The sequence below is a fragment of the Amblyomma maculatum genome, chromosome 8 (assembly GCF_055883805.1).
Source record: "Amblyomma maculatum isolate TAMU_Amacu chromosome 8, ASM5588380v1, whole genome shotgun sequence".
NCBI classification, from domain to species: domain Eukaryota; kingdom Metazoa; phylum Arthropoda; class Arachnida; order Ixodida; family Ixodidae; genus Amblyomma; species Amblyomma maculatum.
Window position 1 is genome coordinate 76934753 of NC_139351.1, and position 14289 is coordinate 76949041.

The 14289-nt window shown below is 47.6% G+C and overlaps 1 long non-coding RNA gene across 1 annotated transcript in view; it reads left to right on the forward strand.

The window, feature by feature from the left end:
- The window catches only part of LOC146181566 (uncharacterized), a 55828-nt gene that overhangs the window by 4961 nt on the left and 36578 nt on the right, over positions 1-14289 (forward strand). The gene's annotated exons all lie outside the window — the stretch shown is intronic.

A 14289-nucleotide genomic window follows, 5' to 3' on the forward strand; every position in this document is an offset into this window, starting at 1 on the left:
GTGTCTCCCTGTGAGGTCCCATTTGACGATAAATTGAGGACGATTGAGAGCATTGATGGTACTATTGAGGCCGAGGGGCAAAATAATGCGATAGGGCCAGGATTCAAGAAAGAAAGCACTGGCCCCGCACCTCTGCAGAGACCAACGATAGAAAAATAGCTCAACAGACAAGCAAGTAAAACCTGCCACATGCCGTAAGCCACAACACACATGCAACATATGCAGAATTTTTTCCAGAAGTGTCAAATGTGAATGAGGAAAGAGAAACCGAAATGCTACCTGTAGAATCTATTTTAGTGTACTAAATATTATATCCGTTTTGACATTGAAAGCCTGAGATGCTGATGATCTCTGTAAACCGTCATAAGAGACTGTAACAGACAAAAGTTGGGAAAAAACATGTGGGTTGTATTGCTTTACTCACTGAGAAAAACTGTGAACACTACAAGCCCTATGCGGCCTGAGACTTGCTGCACGATGTGCCGAGCGAGACGCTCCATTTGAGAAGCTCCGGTAAATGCATAATATAATAATTGACTTTCTGTGTCACGCCTTGCAACTCGTAATAATAAAGTCCTTTCATAATGCACTGCACACTTAATAATTTATTGTAGCTGAATAGTAATACTGTAACACAAAACAATAAAACACACAAAATATATGTACTTTTTATTTTCAGTGAGAGGCCAACCACACTTCTTTGCATGGTGCCTCGTAACACGCAAACTTCTTCTTAGAGTTTCATGATTATTGTATTTCATTAAATTAAGCCTGCATATGCGAACTTCATGCAAGAGCAGGTGCATTCACACAACAGACCTAAAAGCTGCTGTTTATGCACACTGCATTAGATATAATCGTTTTTTAACTTGTTTGTACTGAGAGTGAAAAACAATGTATATTTCAATGCAACGTCAAGCGAGGTAGAGTTAGGTTAAATATAGAAATGACAACATGGCATCAGAATATTAACATTCTTCAAGCATATAATGATACATGTACAGTATTCTCAAACTGTTTCATTGTAGAGTGACTTTAGTTTACTTATTCTTCCAGTTCCATCTTGGCTTTCAATTTTTCTCTTATTTTGTTCTGCTAAGGTCCTGCTGCTCTCACTGAGTGTTGACACCGTCAAATCGTTTTCATTCTTGGCATATTGACTCAACCTCGAGCCTACCATCACGCATTCCGGCAAGTTCCCCTTTAATTGCAAAAATTGCAAAGGGCACTCCATGATCCAATAAACTTGTAAATAATGTCCAGTGTAGACATACATATTCGCTGAAGCTGACAGAATCTGTTCCTGAAGTTACCGAAAGCCCCATTTCTATCAGAACCTCAGAAGTGAATAACTTGGAATTGAACACTTGCTAACTATGCTCCCCACTTCCATAATCTGTGATAGGCGTCATGAGCTTCTCGCACAATGAATAAGGAGCATCACCAAGTGTATGAGATTTCTTTGAATAAACTTGTGGCAATACTTTTGCAACTCGTGATCTGCTATTCTAGCATCATGGATTTTCCTTGCTAACCCCAGTTGTAACATCAAGAAATAAGTTCTTGTTATCGCATAAGCCCTGAACGGCCAAGGGCAGGTAACGGGGGCCTGTTTACATAAACGAAGCACCGCTTACAGGCCTGAAAACTTAGATATGTAGCTTCCATCAGCACAGACAACTGTATCTGTAAATCCAAACACGTGAAAACCAAAACAGTATTCAGACCTATGTAGCAGTGTGAATACAATGAACTTATTGCAACTACGTGAGGCTTTGTAAAATTAGCAACATTTGCTCAACTAGATTGCTACTAATTATATATAATATTTTTGAGCGCGACACATAGGAAAAAGAAAACAGACAGGGCAATGCATCAGCTATTTAATTAGTATACATCCGATGTCTTATGAAGAAGAAATACCCGATACTCTGAAAGGAGAGAAGCCGTACTTGTGTTTAGATATTCTTTGAATCTGGAAAGGTGTGTTATTTGCTTTGGATAAGTTGAAGAACAAAGGCAAAGTTTGATGCAGGAAGTGTTTAGTAAAGTCCGTCACCATGTTGTTACCCATTTAAAGGCACACGTCACTTGCAGCACATGGAAAGCTGAAAACGCCGGTAATAAACTATATTTGACTTATCCAGCTCATCATTCGGTAGTACGTGGTTGAGCTAATTGCAATCGCCCAGTCACAACCACAATGCAAAGCGTTCGGCAGCATTAGTTTAGGAAAACCAGTGATCCCCCAGGAGAACACATGAAGAGCATATGCTTTACAGCACAGGTGTCAGTGCAAATTTGCCCAGAACAAATTTATTGTGTGTGGAAAATTAAGCTGCTGCTGGCAAAAACTTAGAATATCACTGGAATTGTAGTGCATATACCCTTTAGCAATATATCCCATGCGGCTATACAGTGATTTTTTATCATCTATACCCCCTTTTATATGCCTGACTGAATTTGTTTGCCACCCACAGTGGAGTTTCTGGAGTGTGAGTTTTGAAATAGACTCTAATCAATTTTGGTTGCTGATGCTAAATAGTGATCCTTAGTATGTTACCTTCAGAGGGGATTAGTTTGCTTAGGGAGTTAGCCGCTCATCCTAATCGTTTTTGCATATACTTAACACTACGAGTGAGCGATATGCCATTTAAAAAGTACTATACTTCTTAGGGATCGCGAAAGTTTCCTAGTGCAGAGTATTTTCAGCTTGAATGGCAGCTATTGCAGAGAACCTCGGCGGAAAATGCGTCATAAAGTTAATATTATTATATTTGCTAACATAGGAAAGCCATCCATTTACTGCGAACGCAGCGGATGTGCGGCTCACCAGAAAAACGAGAGGATGTGCTCGATTGACGATTGCGCTGGCAGGTTTACACGGTCATATCTTTGAGGGCAATGACGACTCTTCACGAATCCTTAAGCGAGAAGGTCCGCTACTTGCTTCGATGTGCAAACATTCCTCACGATCTACACTCCTGCCAAAAGATTATTTATGTACTCAGGTCCGAGCAACACAAGCTCATCTCTACGTCAGAATGTGCGGCCACCGTTTTTTCAATGTAGGAATCAACTTCAGATATTTTTGTTGAAGTTCGAAGCTTTCTCTGAACACCTATTCATATACTTCAAAGTCATCATCGTTGCAGCTGTGAGACGAGCGGCAATCCGATTTGGCACTGGTAAAGCTCCGAACGCTGTCGCTGCAATCCTTGTCGTCAAGTAGAGGGACCATGGCAGCAAGGCAACGATACTTTTGGGCCTACCCCTCCGATTGTCACAAATGAAACTAATATTTATTCCGCGGCTTATATTGCCACGGTGTCAGCTGCTGCCTGTGAATTCGCGGAGCTATGGGAGCACGAATGTTGCTCAGCCGCCTTCTTCGCTGCAGTGCTCAGAAAAAAAAAACACAAGGAAAACACCAAGGATATGGCGTATTCTTGCCATGTGACTTTGTTCACCTCCGCTCTTCCTCTGCTGTTTTACAACTGGATGAAACTATTCCTGCCACTGGAAGGCGTCCGCTCTTTTGAGAGGACCTTTAGGAGTGCTTTTGAGGTCTCCTGCTCCCACACCGGAATCCGCCACAACAATAAACTACCATGTGTATGCTTATACGCCAGTCTAAGGTTTCAATGCGGCCACAACATATCTCCGTCCAAGAAAGCTCGACGTCTTTCGGCAGTATATATTGGACAAACGTCACTTCTGAACAATAACAGAGATGTAATAAGGAACCTTGCACATGGCGCTACACCGCGAACAGTGCACAGAACGTCCAGCGAGTAGTCGTAGCTTGTTTTCGCACATAAGCAAGCGTCGGAGCGAGCATTCTACAGTTGTCGTCTTTGTTTTTCTTGAACGTCAGGGGCTGAACATCTCATTTCAGAGCCGAATGGCTGTCCTACGATTTGCCCCCGGGCAAAAAAACGCCATCTTGATGGCTTATGGCAATGGGACGATGGCAGGATCGTAGTGAGGTTTCAGGCGTTTACTGCGTACTATTTCACGGTTGAGAAGACGGGCCTTAGTGGACAGCGTAAGGGATTCAATGAGGTAGGTGATGGTGGATGTTTGTTTGAAAATACGATAAGGGCCCTGGTACTTGTTGCCAAATTTTGGGGAAAAGCCGGGACTGGAGGATGGTGCCTATAGCCAGATTAAGGAGTCTGGATGATAAGCAGAAAGAGATGCAGACCGACTTCGGGTGGCGTTCTGCTGCTGAAGAACCGGGCAGCTGGCGGCATTCTTCAGCATGTATTGCAGCTTGGGAAACAATCGTGAATGTGAGAGTTTTGTCGGTATGGGAAAATGGTGTCCGTGATACAAAAGGGCTCATTGCCGTACAGGAGGAAGTATGACGAGGATCCGGTGGTTACTTGAGTGGCAGAGTTATAATCAAAGGTGGCGAATGGAAGAACATGGTACCCCTTGGAGTGGTTGGAAGCAGTACCATTGCCAGCATGTCGCCCGGATAAAACACGCGACCATGCTTTTCTTTCTCTGCATATGGTTTCGGGAGTTGGTGTAGGGAACGAATGAGCATTCTTGAAGGATAGCTTTGATTACTTCAGAGAGGAAGGCCGGACCTCTCTCTCTCAGCAGCTCTTTGGGAGACCAAAGGAGATGATATTTTTGGTGTATGATGGAGGATGCAATGTCATGGGTAGGACATGGCAAAAGCGACGTTTCGGCGTATCGTGTGAGATTATCAATTACCACGATGATTCAGCGACTCCTGCAAATGTGCTATGAAGAAGGCCGTACAGGTCAATTCCAATATTTCCAAAGGGCAGGGCTCGTCAGATCAGCGGCTGCAGAGGAGCGGCGGGCTGTAGAGATGGGTTTGTGAGGCGCTCACATTTGGGGAAGGGCTGGATGAACCGGCGAAGTTAGCGGTACACCCCACGCCAGTAATACCACTGTCGAAGGCAAGTGAACGTTTTCAATAAACCGGCGTACGCACATTGGGAGCATTGTGATAGTGGGAGAAAATTGCTTAGCACAGGTTCGATGCCATAACAAGCAGCCACGTTTGATCATTCCGAAGGTAATTCGTAAGGTAATGGAGGTCGCCTTTGCTTGCGAAATGGTGCGACTGGCGATGTAGAGCGTGGCAGGGGGTTCGGAACGATAGGCCAAATAAGAAATCCAGGAGTGAAGCAATCCATACGTCTTTATTTTGCTCGCAACTGATAGCGGTGGCTATGTCGCTGGGATGCAGGACGGTATAGCAAAAGTAGTTTGAGACGGCAGGGGAGACGTGAGAGGACATCAGCAGCGGCATGTTTACAGGCAGAGCGATAGACCAAAATGTCATATTCTTGGAGCTTCACAGCTCAAGGGGCAAATCGGCCGGAAGGATCTTTGACCGGAAGAAATTATCGGTGAAGGCATGAAAAGAGCGGCCATACAAGTAGTTCGAAGTTTGGCTATTTCCCAGAGGATAGCTAAACACTCTTTCTTGGCTGGCGGACTAGTTTGCTGCAGCCTTTGTTAGGGTCCGGCTGGCGTAGGCAATAACCTACTCGTCAAAGCCAGACGTCAGGTCAGCGAGTACTGCACCGAGGCTGCCGTCGCTGGCATCAGTGCGTGGGAAATCCACACTGAAATGCTGCAGGATTGGCGGGTTCGTCAGAAGCCGGCGGAGTGTCACGAAGGCTTCATCACAGTGTGGAGACAAGGCTGAAAGGTCGTGATAGGTCAGATGCTTGGTGACAGGATCGAGGATATTGTTGAAATCACGAACGAAGCGGCGAACGTAGGAGCAGATGCAGACGAAGATGCGCAGCTATTGTGCAGTAGTTAGCTTGGGAAATTCTGCCACAGCGCGCAGTTTCTGACGAATTGGGAGGAACGCCTTTCGTGGAGATAATATATGCAGGAATGATGAGCTGCCGAGATGCGGGATGGCCCTTCTTTAAATTTAGTTGGCGGCCAATATCGGTCAGGAATCGCAGAATAATCTCAAGGTGCTGGATGTGAGAGGAAAAATGAACGGAAAAGATGACAACGACCTCCAGGTAACAAAGGCAAGTTTGCCATTTGAGCCCTCTGAGTAGTCGTCCATTATCCGCTCGAATGTGACAGGCGTATTACACAGTCCGAATGGCATATTCAATTCATAGAGCCAGTCGGGTGTGAACATAATGGACTTCGGGCGATCGGCCTGTGCCATCAGAACCTGCCAGTACCCGGAACCCAGGTATGATGAAAAAAAATAACTCAGCTACCTGTAGGCAGTCAATGGCTTCGTCTACACGAGGGAGGGATAAATGTCCTTGCATGCTATCTTGTTCTGTCGGTTGTAGTCTATACAGAATCGGGTGGAATTGCCTTTTTTCTTTACGAAGACAGGAGATACCCAAGAGCTGTGCGATGACAGGATAATGTACCGCTGGAGCATATAGGTCACCTGTTGGTTGGTTGGTTGGTGGGGTTTAACGTCCCAAAGCAACTCAGGCTATGAGAGACGCCGTAGTGGAGGACTCCGGAAATTTCGACCACCTGGGGTTCTTTAACGTGCACTGACATCGCACAGCACACGGGCGCCTTGCTTTTCGCCTCCATCGAAAAGCTGCCGCCGAGGCCGGGATTCGATCCCGCGTCCTTGGGAACAGTAGTCGAGCGCCGTAACCACTGCGCCACCCCGGCGGGGTGGTCACCTGTTCGTCAGTGATACTGCGCTCAGCGGCTGAGTCACGGCACGGAAGTTGGCGCAAAGGAGCATCATTGTCGGTATCAATACGGTGGGTAATGGTAGTCGTGGGCCCGAATGAAGGTTGCTGGAAGTGAAAAGAAACCGTGACTCATTGTAGGATACCGACAAGCTGGGCTAGTTGTAAGGGAGTCAGGTTAGCGTCGATGGACCTGTGAAGAACATCGAGGGAAGATGCCGTAGCGACAGGAAGAGACGATATGGCACTAATATTAAGGTTGGCGGTGTTATCGAAGAAGGGAAGATGGCGGTAGAATCTAGCAATGAAACGCTACTAAACGAGTGACCATGGAGTAAAGTGGTAGGCCAGGGGCACGAATCACAAATATAAATAGCATTTGAGCTACAAAAATTGTCAGCACAGCATGGGGCAGCAAAATAGATTTCTGGTCAGCATGTCGTAATGAGGGTGTATTAACTACAGTGGCGTCGGAAAGGGCAGCACAAGAGTCACAAGCACTGGGAGAGAAGTGGAAAGTCGGTGTCCTCTGCGACGTGCACAGTAGCAGCAGCCGCAGCACCACCACCACTGGATACGTCGAAGAAGGTGTCACTGAAGGGTGATAGCTCAAGTTGAGCACGGACGCATTATAAAACGGAGTGATGATTAGAGAGGAAGTCCCAACCAAGGATGACGCTTTGTGATGAGTGGGCGAGGATGATAAATAGTATTGTTTATGGAACGTCTTTGAAGAAAAAGCCGCTGGTGCATGATGATAATTGTCAAATATCCTGAGCGCTGGTGGTGCGAAGAGAAATGGCAGGAAGCAGCATCATTGAGTTTGAGTCTGCGACAGAGGGCATAACTAAGATCTGAACCGACTGTGCCAGTGCTTCAAGTGCTTCGACAGGAACTCCCTCAATGAACACGGTAATAATGATGGCGGGCACGGAAGCAGGTCTTGAGTTAGTCGCTGACGGCGCAGTTATTGCCTCCGGAACTGCAGCTGTTAGTTTTCCGTATGGACGGCTGGTTAGCGGCGGAGCATCGGAGAACGAGAACGACGGCCACAAAACAGCAAGCAGAGAAAGCGGTGATCGTAACTTCAAAAGAACTGCGAAGGAGGCTCAGGGAACACGGGCGAAGGGGCGGGCAGAAGAACGTACGTCGCGCACGCTCATAGTCGTAAAGACGAGGGCAACAATTGCGGCAAAAACGAGCCATATGGCCGACGACTCCAGGGTGTACCAAATAGGTCGGTTGTCTTTTGTGCGCCAGGGGTGGAAAGGCTGCGTCTGTGGTCGACGAAGCAGATCCGGACGATAAGCGGAGGTAGCAAGTTACTGAGGTTGCGGGTTGGTATAGGAGGGGAGGCGGGCTGCCGAGTGTGGTGACAGGTGGGGTACGTGGCATCAGCAAAACATCAGCAAAGTTCGGAGGAGCCGCGATCAGGGGCTGCTTAGGCTGGAGTGACAGAACCCCAGTGACCTGCTCCGGTGTGACACGGTCATGGGTGGGAGTGTGCAGGGGCGCTAGCGCACACGCTGGTGGGCAAGTACACAGGGAAAGTCGCGCTCGAAGTTCTCGCGAACAAAAAGCTGAATGTACTCAGTGAGCACTGGTGATCCAGAGCACCGTCTCCGGAGAGAGCCAAGCTGGAAACGGTGGAGATGTGAAGGCCAGCACATCGTGTTGAAAGCAGCTTTTTGCTTAGCGTATTGAAGCTTTTGCCGAAGTTGGTGACATAGGAGACAGTTTCTGGGGTTTTGGCGACGAGTATCTAGAAGGCATCATCATCAATCTTTTTCATAATTTTCTTGATCTTATCCACCTCGCTCATGATAGCGTTTATGTGTTTCCAAAGGTCCAAGACATCCTCCTTGTAACTGGTAAGTTTTCGCCGGTTTCTTGTGCCCTACGTCGCAAGCGTTGCTCGACCCGAAGCTTACGGACAGCGGGACGGCCAGAAACGTCGATCAGGCTTGTCTTGAAAGCTGTCAGGTAGAGATCTCATCCTCGCATTAGCGAAACCAGAGGTTGGGAACATCACTCAAATATATTATAATATATAATATATTATAATATATAATATAAAATATAACATAATCACTGAAATAGCCGAGCAGGGTGCCTCCCAGTCCTCCCAGGAAGGATTAGGGATGGGGTGAAGGGATGAGTTCTGCGGCAAACCCAAACCATGCGGTATTTATCAGCCTATAATGCAGTTGAACTTTGAGCTAGTTTATCTCACATCTTGGAAAAAGGCAGCAGAGCAGGTAATACAAAAAATAGAAGAAACATGCACAAACAAAGAACGACGCTGCACTGATAACTATATTGATCAGAACCCGCAAATCTTCTCCCTTCACTTCATGTTTGCAGCCAACTTCTTCCTTATCTTTAACGTCCTGCCGGTAAGCGTAAAACCTAATCCCCTTTTCAACAATGCTGCTGAAGGCGCGCTAACACATTAGTATCCTGAGTTCCTGATTGCACATACTTCAAAACTTTATTTTGCTAACCTGTCCTTAATTCTTCTCAAAACATTGGAAAAAGAGGAAGGTGCATTTATTACAGACGTAGCACGCTGCGGCAATATTGGGCATTAACCTTGCAGTGCACAGCAACAACTGCTTTATTTGCAAAGACCTAAAATGTCCAGCTGACCTTCACAATGTGAATGCATCATAGCAATGTTAAAAAGCACCTAACTTTCTCCGTTAGGTGTGCTCCGTGCTCCAATCATGAATGGTCCGTGCTCCTCTCTTGTATATTTATGTAAGAATGTCTGGCTGTAAGGAATTTTCTTATATAATTGAAATTATTGCTGCCACACTGTGTTTGACTTAGGTGAGTCAGTACGACTTCGAGTGTGACATTATCGAAAGCGCCTTTCAAGTCTAGGGCGAGTACAATCCGGTCATTGTGGGGCTGTTCGAATGGGTTTAGAATTTCTCTTTTGTGTTGGAGGAGGGCGTTCTGTGCGGATCTGTGTGGACGAATTTCGAACATTGTGTTCGCGAAAGTGTGTCTGTGTTAAAGGTACTCTGATAGCCGGTCGCCCACCATAGTCTTCATTCGCTTTCCCACACAGGCGGTGAGAGAGATGGGGCAGAGGATATCCGTGTCGACCGGTTTGCCAGCTTTCGGGTTAAAAGTCACAAGTACCGTTTTCGAATCGATGAGTAAGGTGGTCTTCCCTGTCCAGATTACGTTAATGTATTCGAGTAGGCACTGGTACACCGTGTCAGGCATGTTCGGCAAAAGCTTGATGCTGACCTTGTCCTTATCCGGTGTGGCGCCTCCCCATTTTGACTAGACTAGCTTGAAGATCATGATGCTGGAAATGTGTTTCCAGCTTCGAGTTCTTGCCTGCGTAGCGTAGCGTGGCCTTGTGGTAGAGCATCCGTCTCGCATTCGGGAGGTACAGTCGCGATCAATATGAAGGTGATCGCGCGAGCGTCGACCAGCGGGCCTTTCGAGCTGCATAGCGGCTGATATCGGAATTGAGACGATAAAGATTGCGTTGTCTTCTTTTCCTCGTGGGGTTTTCCGGGCTACAACCGTCACCTCTGTGACTACAGCACCACCTTTTTCCTCTCTTTGTTCTCTGGGCTTCGATTTATCTGCATTGTATATCATTTTTTTTTTTCATTTTTGAAGATATAGCAGGGGTGCGTTTTTCTGCCGTCACAGGTATTAATAATACTGCCACTGTTTCTACGGCCCACATTTGCTGGACTGGTAATTCATAGAAAAAAAAACAGGAACCGCGAAAAGAGAGAGGGAAGCTACTCTGATGTTTCCCTTGCCATGGAGGTTGATGATGTAACGTGGCGCTGCTCCTTGCCTCGGTCACCGCTCGAGCGATCACCTTCATATTGATCGCCACTGTACGGGGTTCGACTCCCAGTGCCGCCGGGTACCCACCGATTTCAAATGGGTACAAGATTTCCCCCGGCCTGGTGCTCGGCTCTTCTGTGGTGAAATGCTTAGGAAAAGGGGTCACGAACCAATATGTTGGTTCAGGAAGAAGAAAAAAAACACACTGACAGTCACCCAATATCAGGTGGGGTCTCGCCCCTCTGTCTTTAGCCCGCGGGTGAAGATGTCAGCGAACATCACTCGCTTTAGTTTGGGGGAGCAGTATGTGTTCAGTATGTGCATGGAAGCATCTGAGCGGCGGAGGCGTAAGATCGTCACCATGCCATAAATAGGGGAGTGTTAGGATAGATCCACTTCTGTGACAGTGTATGATTTGTGTGCGAGCAGGCAGGACGAGGGTTCTCGCTGGAACGTCGTGTAGTTGATTAATTTGGCCGCCGCTCCTGGCTCCTAAAGGGCGACCACGCCGGGCAATGTTTCGAATGCTTCTATGTTTGCGAGTTTTTGCCGGTTTCTGAAGACCCTACCATTCCATTGCGTTATAAATAGTGATTGACATCATTTGAGGGGGGGGGGGAAGAAGGATTGTTGGTTAGTCATACCCGCGATATATTAGTGGTGCGGGCGGAGTCTGGCTTTTGACTCCACCTTACATTATGCCTTGCCATGAGTGATATTTAGGGAGCTTGTACAGACGCCGCCCCGGAGCCGGAAACTGAAGTAGGTGCGAGGTTGGAATCTTCGTTCTTCGAATACGTAATAAGTCGTGAGTATCTTGCGAGACGGGACATACCGTTAAGGTTCCCAGCTTGGCGGCCTCTTTTTGTGAGACGGGACATATTTTGAGGTTCCCAGCTCGACGGCCGTTCTGGGATGATCCTGTATGTATTTGGAGATAGTTGTTGGATCCACTGACGAGCATTTGGCTGCGACGCGGTCTATGGTGGCCTCCACCATGTTTTGCAATTGGGAGGTGAGGCGCGTCTTCATAGCCTTTATAGCTGCCGAAAACGCGGCCGGAAGCAGCCGGCTCACTCTCCATGGCGTCTGAGCACTGGGAACTCGAAGCGGCGGTGAGCGTAGCTTCCAAATTTTGAATTTTAGTGAGCAAGTGCTCGTTCTGTGCCTTGAGCAGCTCGAGTTGTTCGCAGCTGTTGGAGTCCACGCCGGGGACCACGGGAGCGAAGGAAGGTGAGGAGGGGATAGGAGGGGAGGCAACCCCTGCCCAGTTGCTCACCTACTTATGTTGCGGCGCGGAGGCAAGGGCACCGGCAGCGCCGACTGTCTGAATCAAGAAGGTTGTCTGAAGGGCCGGGAACTGTTTCTCATCCTTGACGCTTAGATGCGGTGGGGCCGCCTTATTCTTCTCTTTCGATGTCGTCAGGTTGCGGGAGGAAGAATTGTTGACGTCACTGTCAGGTGAGCCGGCGGCGCTTTTGCCGTGTTCCGCGCTTTCATTGGCTCCGCTAATGGCGTGCGTGGATTTGTGCCAGGTGCGTCCGTTTTAAAGACGCCATGTTGCTGGGCTTGTTTCTGAGCGTCCGAAGCCTTCGGAATTTTGCTGTGCAATCCTGCGAGCCCGTGGGGTGGGCCAAGCCGCAGATTGCACATCTACACATGACGATTTACATTCAAGTGGAGCTGGGCCTTCTGGAGTCAATTCCACACACTGACCACACAGGCCGCAATTTGAGGGGTCCGGGGCAGGACACGTGTCTGCCTGATGCCCAATAGTACCGCTACTGTAGTACCGCACCTCACAGACGCTGCTACAGTACGCTTATATTCGCGTACCGCAACCAGTTCCGAATTGTAATGCACAAAGCGTGGCACCACCTAGCCCCACATAAGTGAGAACCGCGACGTTCGTCTTTCCCAGCTTGCATAGCTCTGACAGCTCGCTAGCTCGCCACTGCACTTTATGCGAGCCGTGTTCAGCGCGCTGAGCTGAGACGCGAGAAGACGAGGTGAGCATGAACACGTTGCCTAAAGTGTGTTTACCCTAGAGCGCAGCCATATCAACACATGAAGAAAAAAAAATCAAAACCCGACAAGCCGCTAAAACCAATTTTACAGTGCTTTCGCACGTGTAACTCGGTTTGCCCTTCATTGGAAACCTGCTAATCGTTATATTTTCCGGGTTGGTTCTACAACACCCGCATACGTACGTTTTCTTTTTTTTGTTTATATCATACTGTGGACGGTCTATTTTATCCCAAAAACTGCGCGTTCTTTTCGTGTTACTACTAATCAATTTCTCACTCTTTCTCTTTCGAATTTAAATTCGTGTGCGCTATTTAATAAAGGCTAGCACTTAATCTGCCTCGTGTCCACTTCTCTTTCGTATGTGTTTGTTTTTTGTTAAGCAGTAGCTTCCCTAAGGAGAATTTTCTGATGGGTGCTACAACTGTGCGGCACGACGCATGGTGGCACTCATCGTCTTTGAGAGCACTACGTCAAGTAGGACAAAAGTGTTGATGGTTGGCGGTTTCTGGCCCTACAGTGCTGGGATTGGTAGGTGAACGCCGCATGAGACGGGGGCCAGCAAGCCACTGAATTTATATCGGTTCTAGGCCTTCATTGCACCCGCCACCCCTTAGGTGGAGGACGACGGATGTTGTGGCGTGCGTCTTCCCTCTTCTTTTTTTTTCTTCTTTACTTTCTCTCTTCTGTCCCCACGAGGCAGCGGAGGTGGCTCAGCTACAGAGACAGTAGCAGGCCCGTGCATTTTCCTTTCCTTCTTCCTACAGCCACAACAGCACCATCATTTCTAACGCAATAATATAGAGTCAGGTCGAATTTTTAGGACGCAAGGACAGGCTCTTGTTTACTAAAAGAACAAGGCAAGGCTTAGCCGTGATTGCGTCAAACAGCCTTTGTACCACTCGCCCTGCACAATGGTCTTAGGCAGCGCAGCAACTGCAGTAAGATGACAACGCGCATGGTGAAACGCACTCGCGACTCTTTGCCTTGCAAACAGGCTTGCAACCTTGCAAGCAGGCTGCTAGAGCGCTCCCATTGCGACACCGGGTGCCATTGTCCGGCACGCGCAGCCCGAGGACTGCTGGTCGCGCGAACGTCTCACGTTTAATACGTGTGTGAGCCTGTGTTCTCCATTTCTGTCGTTAACGCGCTTTACAAGGCCTGCGTATAGGTGCATAGCATGCATCGCTACACTCATTTTCTCTATTCCAGAGCGCCCTACCACACTTTGATAGCACTGTTGCCCCGTTGACGCAGTATCCAGAAATAGTCAACCTGAAGGTTACCACAAGGAAATAACCGTTTATACGCAAAGGTGCCCTGGCACTTCGTGCCCTGGCACTTCGTGTCCTTTGGCTGCACTTCACATGTAATAAATGCAGATATGTTTCGTTTACTGCCTGGTTGAGAATAAGGAGTGTAGATTTTTTTTTATCTTAATGCACGATGTGAGCTCTAAGAGAGAAAACTATCGCTGAACGTTCATAGGGAAAACGTGGGTTTTCTGTTACAAGTGGTTCGTATTTGGCTTTCATTTACCATTTTTCTACGGAATTGTAATCACGACAAATAGCAATCCAGATTGCTATTTCCGGGGTTTCGCAAAAAATTCGAGGTAGAAAACGTTTGAGCGTAGTATGTTTTTCTGCTGTTAGGATCTCCTTGATACCCCAGACATAAACACGATTTCGTTACAAGCACTGAAGCTAGCTCAAACGGTACTCAGCGCTCTTAAAGACACCAACAGCTTTGA